Raw genomic sequence first — 13232 nt, 5'->3', positions numbered from 1 at the left:
AAATCACATCTTTTTTTTTCCCCGGGACAGCATGATTGGCTCTTCCATTGTTGGTTCTCTAGCAGCTACCTGTTAGAGCACCAGTGTTGTTTTTTTAAAAAATATATAGGGTGCATTTAAAAGGTGTTTACGGACTGAATAAATTCAGATGATGATTAATTTTCTTATACCCCACCAGCCACTCTGGGCAGCTTCCAACAATGGCTGTATGGAGTAAAAAAACACTGAAGAAGTGGGACCACAACAAAATAAAGCAGTGTAGAGTGGTCCAATCAGGGTGCCAGTCAGTCTGCTGTATCTTCTTTCGGAATACCGTACTTCATTCCCCGTCCCTTTGTGTGCCACTGAGCATGTTCAGTCCTAATTGGGGTGTTTCCCCCCCCCAGTGTGTACATGGGCAGGGGGAGAGGGTCTCTCACCTGATAATCTTCCTTCTTGCAGATGGATGGTGCTATTTTGGTTTCATAAGGATCAACACTCAGAGAATTAGTTCACTATTAACAAACTATTGGATATAGGATGATTTCGGCTTTGGGATGGACAGGAGGTGTATAGAACAATTCTTCTCTTCGTAGGAGGGAGGAAACTGTTTGAAACCACAGTAGTATTTAAGTAGTATCCTGCTACACACTTAAGAGAGTTAATGGGGCCTGTGCAGGTTTTGGGCATTCTTATATTTTGCTTAGGGGCAAAGTCATCAAAGAGTTTTTGCCCTGTAAGCAGATTGGGAAAGAAGAAAGAAAGTGGCAATAGTTTTGTTCCTTTTCAAATGAGAATACTGTGGCAGTGCAGAGGAAGCAGGAAATAGACGTGGGGTCTGGAAGTTTTGGGAACAGTAGGGGGAAATGGGAAACTTGGCAGTCAGGATTTTAGTGATTGGGGACTCCTACATGGGTTTGGCATTAAGCTATCTAGCACCTTGTTTTGGCCAACAAATTGAAAATTAGTTCAGTTTCCTGTTTAATGCTAAGGTTTTTGCAGCTGTTTGGAGTAGCTGGGGGCCTGCTAGAACTCATTTGTCCAATTCCCTATCAAACCTTGGTCTTTGTTTTTCCATCTCTTATAAACCTGAGTTTTGTAGAACAGTCTTTCCCTCCACCCCCTGTACTATAAGTAACTTAAAACAATGTAAAATAAAAAAATTCCTTCAGTAGCACCTTAAAGACCAACTAAGTTTTTATTTTGGTATGAGCTTTCGTGTGCATGCACACTTCTTCAGATACAGTGAAATGGAAGTTTCCAGGCACTTATGTAGAGAAGGGGTGGGGAGGGGTGGGGATGGGGATGGGGAGGGGGGATCACTCAGAAGGGTGGTGGAAATGGGTGATTGACTGACTGATAGCTGTTGATGACCGCAAACGACTGCAAATGGTTTTGCATGAAAAAGCAAGGGTTGAGATGGCTGAAGATCGCTTATCATGTATAATGTGATAAGAACCCGATATCTCTGTTCAAACCAGGTCCCTCCATGGTTTTGAGCTTGGTGATAAGTTGCAATTCAGCAACTTCTCTTTCCAGTCTATTTCTGAAATTCTTTTGTAGTAAGACAGCTACTTTGAGATCTTGTATAGAATGTCCTGGGAGATTGAAGTGTTCTCCTACTGGTTTTTCTGTCTTCTGGTTCCTGATGTCAGATTTATGTCCATTTATCCTTTGGCGTAGGGTTTGGCCTGTTTGTCCAATATAGAGAGCTGAAGGGCACTGTTGGCATTTGATGGCATACACAATGTTAGAGGATGAGCAATTAAATCGTCCTGAGATGGTATGTTGGATGTTGTTGGGGCCAGTAATGGTGTTGTCTGGGTGTATGTGGCAGCAAAGTTGGCATCTGGGTTTATTGCAGGCTCTGGTACCAGTGTCCATGTTAAGTCTGGTGGTTGTATTATTGTGGGTGAGGAGTTGTTTAAGATTGGGTGGCTGTCTGTAGGCAATGAAAGGTCTTCCTCCCAGAGCTTGAGAAAGGGAGCGGTCATTGTCCAGGAGAGGCTGTAGATCTCTGATGATGCGTTGTACTGTTTTAGCTTGGGAGCTGTATGTGATGACTAGTGGTGTTCTGTTATTTTCTTTTTTGGGTCTGTCTTGCAGCAGGTTCTCTCTAGGTATCTGTCTGGCTCTGTTGATCTGTTGTTTAACTTCATCAGGTGGATATTTTAGTTCTAAAAAGGTTTGCTGTAGATCTCTTAGGTGAGATTCTCTGTCTGTAGAGTTGGAACAGATGCGGTTGTAACGTAAGGCCTGGCTGTATACGATGGATTGTTTGGTATGTCCATTTCACTGTATCTGAAGAAGTGTGCATGCACACGAAAGCTCATACCAAAATAAAAACTTAGTTGGTCTTTAAGGTGCTACTGAATGAATTTTTTTATTTTACTTCGATCCAGACCAACACGGCTACCTACCTGTAATTAAAACAATGTAATTACAGTACTTGCCAGAATTATCAGGGTCTTGATGGCAAAATTAGCTTTGGGATAAGGCTATTTCAGAAGCTTATTATGGGATGGGGGTGGGGGACATTTTGCAGTGTTGGTGTTCTATTCATGCTTGCCAGAGAAAATCCCGATGCAAAGCTGACTTATCTGAGAAGCAATGGAAAGGTGGAGTATTTTCAGCTTGTGTACAATAGGGACAATTTCTAAAAATATCCCACTGTTGCTAAGATCAGATGAGCTTCGTTGTGTTAGCAGCCTTAGGGAGCCCTGCTTGAAATGCTCTGCTGGCATTTTTAACACCCATCTTGTGATGTGACCCGATGTTAAATGCTTGCAGTTTTTGGCAAACCTCAAGCATGACAGATCTCGTGCTTTAATGTGGTAGACAAAATGCTGAAAATGTCCAGAAAACGCATCCTGCTCTGTTGAGCCACTTTCTTTTTCATTGGGGAAAAAGAGATCTTTCTTTGATTATTGCACGAAGGTATCTGGCAATTGTAATTTCTCGTTGTAGTCTTGGAAATGCAAGTTGTGCTTAGTGCATATGAAATGGGCTACTGATATATATGCCAAATACCACTTCTGCATTATTAATAAGAGCGTCTTCTGCATGAAGCAGCGATTTCTGGGAAGGCAGGGAGCTCCCACTCATCTGCAGAGTGTGCATCCAAATGATAGGCTATTGCTCTAAAAAGGCTGGGCCTTACTTCCTTTATCTAGCCTCCACCCAAACTCTATCAATGGTAACAGCACTCATGACTTGTCCGGTTCTCCTCCCTTTTCCTCCTAGAAATGCTTTCATGCAGAACAGATGTGTCTGAGTCAGCTACATCGGGCAAGGAACAGAAGTTGCACGATGGTTTTCTGGCACGAAGATAAAGTGATAGGGGAACGTTATATTCAATTATTTTGTGCATCAAACTGCTGTTAAAAAGCACATGGGTAAAACCAGCCGAAAAGGTGGCAATCTCTCCCCCAACCCCCACCGCTACAGCCACCCAACCTGGCACTTAAATACCATACTGGAAATTCAGGAGACCTTTTCTTCCCTTTCTCTCCCCACTTCTGCCATCTGTAAGATGTAGCATAGATCTGCTTTGTGCCACTGTTGCATTTTAGCACAGTCAACCCTCCATTATTGCCCCTAAGGAATTGGGGGAGGGATCTTGGAGGCCTCTGATTGACTTACCCATATTTTGTTCATTCAAAGACTGGTAACAGTTCAATGGGACTCCAAGTTGCATTGGGATTACATACTGCAGGAAGTTTTTAGCTCCTTCCAGCACCACTTTCCTAGATATATGGTCTGAAGGCAGATGAGATCACCTTCTCACTGAAGCTAAGAAGGTCCGATTCTGGTCACTGCCTGGATGGGAGACCTCCTGGGAATCATAATACACATACAACTCATGGTGGAAGAAAGGTAGAATATAGAAGGTAAAAGATTCATGAATCTCCAAGGCCATGCCTAAGGCAATTGTGCGTGTCTTACAAAGCTGAGTGCAGCACTAGCCATACATTATGTGCCAGGCTGCTCTACATGACACACCACCCTATCCCTGCTTTGCTGTTGTAGGCATGTGTCAAGAAATGAAGACAGGTTGTGTATATGCCATACATTTATTTAAAGCATATTTCTTTCCCCCAAAGAATCCGGAGAACTGTAGTCCTCAAAGAGCTACAATTCTCAGCACCCTTTACAAACTAGTTTCCAGGATTATTGTGGGGTGGGATGTGCCTTAAATGTATGGTGTGTACGCTGCCATATAGAGCGCTGGTGGGGCCACCACTATCTGCATGTGGCTGGAGAGCCACTTTGGGGGAAGGTCACAAGTTGCGCAATTAGGGCTCCCCTAGAACAAACCCAATGGCCATGCAGCAGCGGTGTCAGACGGCAGTTGGGGGTGGCCAGCAGAGATGAGGTTTTCAAGAAGAGAGCTGTGTGTGCTACATAGCTTGCCCTGCAGTCCTTAAGTTGAGTCTATTGTCCTCAGGTGTGGTGCAGGAAGCTGTCTCACCCCTGGAGCCGAAGTAAAATTAAAGTACCAGTCCAGTTGCCTTCACTATATACAGCGGTGTGGTTTGGCACTTGTCCTTTGCCTCAGGCAGCAAAATGTGTTGGGCACACACTGAATTTAGAGGATTCGTGTACGAAATGTATGCATACATTATGTCCTCCATGCGTATGCTGCTGTCAGGTAGAAAACTTTGCTTCTACCACCTCCTGCGTCTGGCAAAATGGAAAAGCCACCCTTGACTGACAGAGGGATACATTCAGTGAAACTTTTGAATGGATGGAGGAAAGCTTGGGTAGTGATAAGCAAGAGAGAATTATGAATGAACTCCATATTCAAGAAGTAGATCACAGCTATGTGATCCTGAATTCTTAAAACAGCTAGTTTTCCTTATAGACGCATGACCATAAGAAGAAAAATAAAATCAAAAGGTGCGACTTAAAAGAGGTGCCTTTGTCTCCTTTAATCCAGGTCTAGCAGTGTTGAAAGCATCCCACCCCCCATCCCCAGACATGAGGCTTCATAGATCTTCCATTCTGACTTTGTTGCTTTGTAATGGAGCTGTGGCACAGGATGTTGCTGCTACCAGATGATAATGCAGAGTGAAAGGCTGGACTATCAGAAGCCCCAGGGTGACTCAGCGTGGTGCTGGATTCTCACGAAGAACTGATTGCTTTCCCATAATAAGAACAGGAACTGGGGCAGATAATCCATCTAAATACACTTGCTTCTGCTGCATGAACTTTGTGTTAGGGAATAATGTACCCTTGCTTTCTGAATTAAAACCTCATACCACTAGTAGTCCTGACATTGTTACCTTTGTAGTAACCATGCTTTTAGAGGGGTTGGGGGGAGAGAGAGAATGCTGTGGCATTATTGTATTCCTGAAAGCAGTGCCCAGTGTTTATTCCAGCACTGTAGTAAGTAGCGTACACAACGCAGAAAGGATGCAATCCTGCCCAGAAGGTGCTACAAGACAGGCGCGAGGAAGTTGCAGCCCTTTAGATGTTGTTGGATCCAGGTCTCATTGGCCTTAGTCAGCATTGCATGGGAATCCAACATCTGAAGGGCCACATCTTCCCTGTCTCTCCTGTAGGGAAACATCTGTCCTCAGACTTCTTTATCTTTACAATGGTAGGCAAATTGTTGTTGTTGTTTACAGGTGAGCAAATAAGGTTGAGAGAGAGACTCACCCCCAGGGGCCCACAGTGGAACTACAATGGAACTAAGATTTAAACAGGCCTTAGCGTGAAGTCCTATTTGGTAGATCATGTTGACTCTTTTAACATCTTAATATATTGTACTTCCTCTACCCTCAAAGAAAGGTGATTCCAACTTGTCTTGAAAGCACATCTACTGCCATGGAAAAGACTAGTTGTGGTTAGCGGCAAGGAAAAACAGTAGTGCTTAAGAGCGCTCTTCTTATTTGTATAAATGCATTTTGCATTCTACAAGTGTGGGTATACATGCTTGCCTGCTATGGTACTTTTGGAACCCTTCCCAATCTGAGGCCTCTCTCCAAATATATTGAAGGTACAAAATCTGTTTAGCTCAGCAGTCAGCCCCACAAACACCTTGATTCCCATTGTCCCAGAGTCCTGATAGCTGCTGCTACAATATAGGCTTCAAATTTTGCGTTTTGCTGGTAATCAATAAAAAATGCTGATTCCTCTGTTTTTAGAATTGTCTGGTAATCACATTACATGTTCCATTATGCATGTACAGCCATGAAGCATCATGTTTCTATGTGAAATATCTGTGTATGCACTGAGTATGCGCCTGCAATGGAATTACTAGAATGAACACAACACAGTTCACTTTGCTTCTTTTTTGTAAATTATGCTTTTTTTTCAAAATATGTGAGTGCCACAAAGTTTTAAATTTAGGATAGTGCAATTAGATTTGGCTCAGAGTTTGGGTTTGTCAGCATTTCTGTTCTGTTACTGTTTCAGGAAGCATAATAAAGTTAAAAGCCATGGAATTACATACTAATCTGAAACTGGCCCGTAGGCTTTCCGCTTTAGGACTTCTCTCAAAAAAAGAAAGAAAAAAGAAAAAAAGGAGGGGGGATTATTTAATTTGACATTTCGTACTGGAGTGTAGGCAAATGAAACAAATGGGGGGAGTATTGTTTGTTTTTTTGTAATATGTATAAATCAAAATTGGATTATTCCTTGTTAAATGAAATAGTATTAGGTCACGGTTCTTAGCAGAAATACTAGAGGTTTAAAAATTGCCAATGCTAGTCTTTTAGACAAACACACAAGTTCTCAGGTTCTCTCTTGCTAAATAAGCTGCTGTGGCAGTTTCAGAACAGTTCAATTTCTTGCTGAACTGTGAAACTCATAGGCTGGCATTTGGCCAAGTTTCACCTTTTTGTTTTTAATAGGGGCGTTTTTCTTGGTGTGTGTGTGTGGGGGGGGGGTACCTTCTCAGTGTTTTACATTACAACAGGCTGACAACAGAATCGTTCTTTCCTGTTCCCTCCTTCCCCTTCCTACCCTCCCCCACCAGCTCTTGTCCAGCCAAGTTTCAGTTTCTCAGCTAGGTTTGAGAATTCTCTGTTTTGCCTCTGAGGCTCCTTGCCTTGGGACAGCTGCAAAACAGGCCAAAGTTCAAGGAGTTTAGATTGTGAACCCCTTTGGAGACAGAAAGGTTTATGTTTGGGAAAACTGCTGCAAGCTGTTCTGAGCCCATGGGGCAGAGATATCCATCTAATAAGTTAGCAGAGTTTGCCAGACCATCTCCCTGCTGAGCACCTGTTGCAGCAACAGCAACAACAAAGGATCTTCTGGTACCTTGAGGGCTAGTAGATTTTAGTGTGGCATCAGCTTTTATGGACTGGTGCTACTTCATCAGGTACATTAAGGTGTGTGTGTGTGTGTGTGTGTGTGTGTGTGCACGTGCGTGCGCGTGCGTGCCTGCTGAATGCTAGGGGATTTCCTTCTGATTTTGGGGTGCATACAATTGCCCTGCAAGTGTGTGTGTGTGTCTCACCCTCCCACATCATACGCACATACATAAACAAACAAACCAAAAAAATATCAATGGTGGAGTCAAATAACAATGAAAGGTAAGAGGTCTTTGACAAATCTGCGTAAAACAAGATAAGTATAGTGACCAACAGCAGTAATATTTTATTGATTAAAGTACTTATATCTTGCCTTTCCACTTTAAAAAAATGCCCAAGGCAGCAGACAGTATAATATTAAAATGGCACAACAAGATGCTTTTGCGCTTAATTCTAAGTCGTGGCTTGGTTTAAGAGGGTGAGCCTGAGCAAGCTGCAAGTTTGCTGCCTTCTCTCCTATGGCAATGCTGCGAGGAACTTCGTAGCTCTTGCTTCTGGTTTTAACTAACCACAACTTATGTCCAAACCTAGACAATCCATGGTTTGTCCATCTATAGCTTTCTAAAAGGAAGCCAGCTTCAAACTGTGGTTTATGAGATTGGCTTGTTTAAGTAAACAATACTTAAATTGAACGGCAGTTTAGTGTTCAGACATAACACTAAACTGTGGTTAATCAAAAACAGAACTGGAAGTTCCTCATCTTTTCCTTACAAACTGATCTCTCCCTAGCAAACTACAGTTCCCAGGATTATTTAGTGGAAATCATGGCTGTTAAAACATTTCCAACATTAATGTGGGGCCCTAATTTACACAGAAATTCAGCCATCTAGCAATAGGTGACAGCAAAGCCTGAATAATTGTGTTTTTTTAATTAGCAGGTGCTTGGAAAAAGATATAATTGATCCAGCTCTAAACTAAAAGAATAAAACTCAACACACACAAACTATTTTCCAATATTCAAAATACATTAGGTACTTGCATCACCCCATCACGGAGAAAAAAATCCAATTGGCACAGAAAAGTAATACATTTATTAGGACAAATGAAAATGGTGCATTTTTTGTTGGTCCTAATAAATGTATTACTTTAGTGTGGCAATCCAACAGTTTCATGCTACAGTTTCCCTTTGAACATCCATGATTACTTTCAGGGCAGCAGCAATAAACTCAGGATTTGCTACCCTACCCAGTTTGAGCCACTGGGCTATTACTTGCAGGAGTGGCAGCCAGTTAAATGTTTGCAAGGTCTATCGTGCCCTTACTAACCAATATTCTTTATCAGATACATTAAATCCTTAGTTACTTGGGAACAAGCCCAATCCTAACATGCATAGGATTACTCAAGGCTTTCATGCTTCTTGTGTTTGCTACAGAAAAAAAAAGCTGGTGTTTATCCCAGCCGTTGCAGCAGGTACTACTGCCCTAAGCATAGTTTATTTTCCAAAATGATTCAGAGTGCCATGCTTGCAGAATTGGCCTGCTGTGAAGAGAAATTATGCACACCATGATTATTACTGTAAATTAAAATGTTTGCCAAAGTGTGTTGAGGCACTAAAAATGAATGTCCCAGACTTGACAATTGTCCATGCAAATAAATTAGACGAGAAGCTGTTTTCATGAGTTAATTCTAACCCCCCCCCCATAGCTTTTAAAAAATATTTCTGATTTAGGGGACAGGTAACTGATAAAGTAAATCTAATAAAAATATAGTTCAGCTCTTTTTCTTTCTTTTAAGTCTTAACATAAGCAGAGCTCTCATAAAGGAAAGGTCATGTGTTTTACTGGTCAGGGAGTAGCACCTCATTATTTTTCACAGCTGGGAAGCAATTTTGGGAGCTCTGACAGTTGCTGTTGCCAAGATTTACTTGTTCAGAGACATTCATGGCATGCGGTTATCTATCTATTGATAGATACTTTCCCTACATTCTGTCACATGATCCTGTGACGAAGAAATAGAGCCCAGCATGGACTGTGAACAGAGGAAGAGGCTTCTATCAGTTCCATTCGTTTCTCCTAGCTGGAGTCCCCAGTTCAAATCTCAGCTGAGTTGAGTTCATTGGCTGTGCTCTCACTGCATCTCCCCTACAGCTCCTACCCCAACCCAGCTGCAATAGGAAGATAATAATGCTGAAACACCGTATAGGATTGCTTACAATTACTGATATAGTTTATACAAAGCCCTTTGAGCACTGAGCAAAAGTGTTGCTATAGATAAGAGGAGATGGTGACGGTGGTCTCCAAAGGAACAGGAGTTCACAGAAAACAGTTCCCCATGGCACTATTCCCCACTTGTAGGCAGAAAGTTACATTCTAGCCAGTGCTGTTGTATTTAGGGGTATGCTTTTACCTCAAGTGTTTCTGTAATGGGGAATACTGTAGTAGATCAGGCTGCAATGAAATGTTGCAGCTTTGAGAGCTGCTGCTCAGGATTCCAGACACTTCAATGCACAGCGGTACCTCGGAAGTCGAACGAAATCCATTCCGGAAGTCCGTTTGACTTCCAAAATGTTCAGAAACCGAGGCGGGGCTTCCGATTGGCTGCAGCAAGCTCCTTAAGCCAATCGGAAGCCCTGTCGGACATTCGGGTTCCAAAGAATGTTTGCAAACTGGAATACTCACCTCCGGGTTTGCGGCGTTCGGGAGCCAAAACATTTGACTTACAAGGCATTCGGGATCCAAGGTATGGCTGTATTCAACAAAAGTTGTATATAGTGAAGAAGCCAGGTGCACCTCTGTTGGGAGGAAATTCCACAACAATCATACCGTCAATCATTTTATTTCTCATTTCACTTTTAATGTATATTCTATATTACTATACACGAGGTGGTTTACAAGCTGAAGAAACAACAAAATAGACAGCAAAGATCACACACATAATAACAGTCTGATCTGATACAAAAAAGTCAAAATGATCAGATGTTCCTCAGTATAAAAAACAACAACCCAGTCTATATAGCCTCTATGTTGTAAAATATTCAGCTGATATACGTGGGTCCCATGCTTTAAACAAATAAACAATCGAGCAACAGTTGTTTAAAAAAGAAGAAGCACAAAACCTTGGTATTAAGTGTGTGTGTGTGTGTGTGTGTAAGGTAAAGGACCCCTGGATGGTTATGTCCAGTCAAAGGTGACTATGGGGTTGTGACACTCATCTCGCTTTCAGGCCAAGGGAGCCGGCATTTGTCCACAGACAGCTTTCCGGGTCATGTGGCCAGCATGACTAAACCGCTTCTGGTGTAATACATGTGTGTATATTTTTGTGTGTGTGTGGACATAGACCATGAATTTAAAGCAATTTTTCTGAGTCATTTTTCATTGCATTTCCACAGTCAGTCATCAGGGATGGCTCTGTTTAACCTCCCGGCCCCATCAGTGTTGCTGTCTTGGAATCTGTTTCTGGAGAATTGTCGTTTCCGTCATCTTTGTTATTTGGGCTGGCCAGATTCTTGCCTGTCTTCTAAAGGGTTTGACATGGGATTCATTGCTATAGCATATTCATTCCAGGGAGTTCGGGTGGAGCGGAGGCGAAGAGATGAAAGTGCGTTGGACACAGGTCATGGTTTGAGGACAAGGGTTGAAGAGCGCCATCAATTTCCCATCTGACAGATGCTAATCGTGGGGCTGGATGTTAATGGATGTCAGTGGATAGGACCTGACATTCTGATGAGTCCACTGCTTCATTTTAAGTTTGTGCCAGAGTTGCAATGTGATGGATGTGCTGGCTGAAGTAAAGTTTGACAGTTTGATGAGCAACGAGCCTTCCAGTTCATCTTTCAAATAATGGAGATTGGTGGCGTTTGCCATTATCTGGAAGTACAGGTGACCATGGCTTTTGTCCTGCTATAGAAAAACTAATTTTCCAGAAGTGCTTGCTTTTCCCACTAAGCACAGCCTGCCCCAAAGGACAAGATGGTGCCCAGCTCCCACTTCTATGCACAGCAGTTGAATGGACTGTCAACTGAATCATACTTTGACAATGGCAATAGGATAGTGTCCTCCAGTAAACCTGATGGCAACAAGCCAGCTTAGGGAGACACAAAGCAAGCCTGTGTCATACAGCTCTGATTTCCGACAGGTGTGAATAGCCAGGGACTTCCATTGGTGCCCCCTGGAACCTACAACCTGAGGCCTTCTCACACATTGCCACCAGGAATGTAGGAAGTTGTCATATGCAGGGTCAGAGCATTGCTCCATTTACCCCAGTATTTTCTACACTGACTGGCAGCAGGTCTCCAGGGTTTCAGACGGGGACAGTCACAGTCCTAGAATCATAGAATCATGGAGTTGGAAGAGACCACAAGGGCCATCCAGTCCAACCCCCTGCCAAGCAGGAAACACCATCAAAGCATTCCGGACAGGTGGCTGTCAAGCCTCCGCTTAAAGACCTCCAAAGAAGGAGACTCCACCACACTCCTTGGCAGCAAATTCCACTGTTGAGCAGCTCTTACTGTCTGGAAGTTCTTCCTAATATTTAGGTGGAAGCTTCTTTCTTGTAGTTTGAATCCATTGCTCCGTGTCCGCTTCTCTGGACCAGCAGAAAACAACCTTTCACCCTCCTCTATATGACATCCTTTTATATATTTGAACATGGCTATCATATCACCCCTTACCCTTCTCTTCTCCAGGCTAAACATACCCAGCTCCCTAAGCCGTTCCTCATAAGGCATCGTTTCCAGGCCTTTGACCATTTTGGTTGCCCTCCTCTGGACACGTTCCAGCTTGTCAGTATCCTTCTTGAACTGTGGTGCCCAGAACTGGACACAATATTCCAGGTGAGGTTTGACCAGAGCGGAATACAGTGGTACTATTACTTCCCTTGATCTAGATGCTATACTCCTATTGATGCAGCCCAGAATTGCATTGGCTTTTTTTAGCTGCTGCTTCACACTACCTCTGAGCCAGGCAATGACACATGCGGGTGTGTGGGTGTGTCACACAGCATGTGGGGTGCCAGGGGGACCATTCCCTCAGGCCAGGCCCAGAGCATCCTCTCCGCCTGCCAAAGACCATGTCGGCTGGCCCGGCTCCCCCCTGTGTGGGCAGCCAGGTGGCTCAGCGTGTCCCCGCTTTGCTCCGGTGGGAGTGTGGTTGCTCCGGCAGTGTCGGTGTTGAGGGCCGGTGTTGAGGGCAGGACTATATTGGGGGCGGGGGGAATGAACAGATTCCTATGTCTCACAAATAACCCAGAGATGCATTTTAAATAAAAGGACACATTCTACTCATGTAAAAATACACTGATTCCCAACTGTACACGGGCCGGATTTAGAAGGCGATTGGGCTGGATCCAGCCTCCGGGCCTTAGTTTGCCTACCCATGCTCTGGACCCACGCAGTAGGGCAGAACAGCCAAGCTTAAAGGATGGGCTGATTAACACAAGATGATCTGGTCTTTCAACTAGCTTCTTCTAAATTGAACCAATATACATGCTTGATTATAGTGCTACCGTGCAGAGCATAGTTAGCTTTGCTCGTAAGGAAGGCTCTGGTGTTTTGTTTTGTTTTTTCCGTGTGTGTCTGTTGTTAGAAAGGATGAGACAGACTCTGATCTTATTTAATTATTATGTATCATTTCTACAGTGCTGTAGTTACGCTGCGCTAATCCAGCCGAGGTCTATTATCAAGCTGAGTTCATGTTCTTCCATATAGGGGAATATTTACACCTATGAGGCCATTCCTTTTCCGTTTGATTACTTCTCTGGTTGTTCCAAACAAAACAAAACATTCAGATGCACTGGGAGCAGACATACCAATTTAGCAGTCCGTATGATCATTTGATGTTAAGTAATTAACAAAATAGGATTGCCTTCAAATGATTCATACTTGACCTTAGATGGTTTGCCTACTGAGGTGGCTGTGAGCGGGATTCAGACATCTCTGGTTTGTAGCGACAGAAAACAAGAATGGAATCAACTATTTCATCTGGTTCAGAACTGACT

This window comes from Zootoca vivipara, chromosome 12 (assembly GCF_963506605.1).
Source record: "Zootoca vivipara chromosome 12, rZooViv1.1, whole genome shotgun sequence".
NCBI classification, from domain to species: Eukaryota; Metazoa; Chordata; class Lepidosauria; order Squamata; family Lacertidae; genus Zootoca; species Zootoca vivipara.
Note: the sequence above shows the minus strand (reverse complement) of the source record.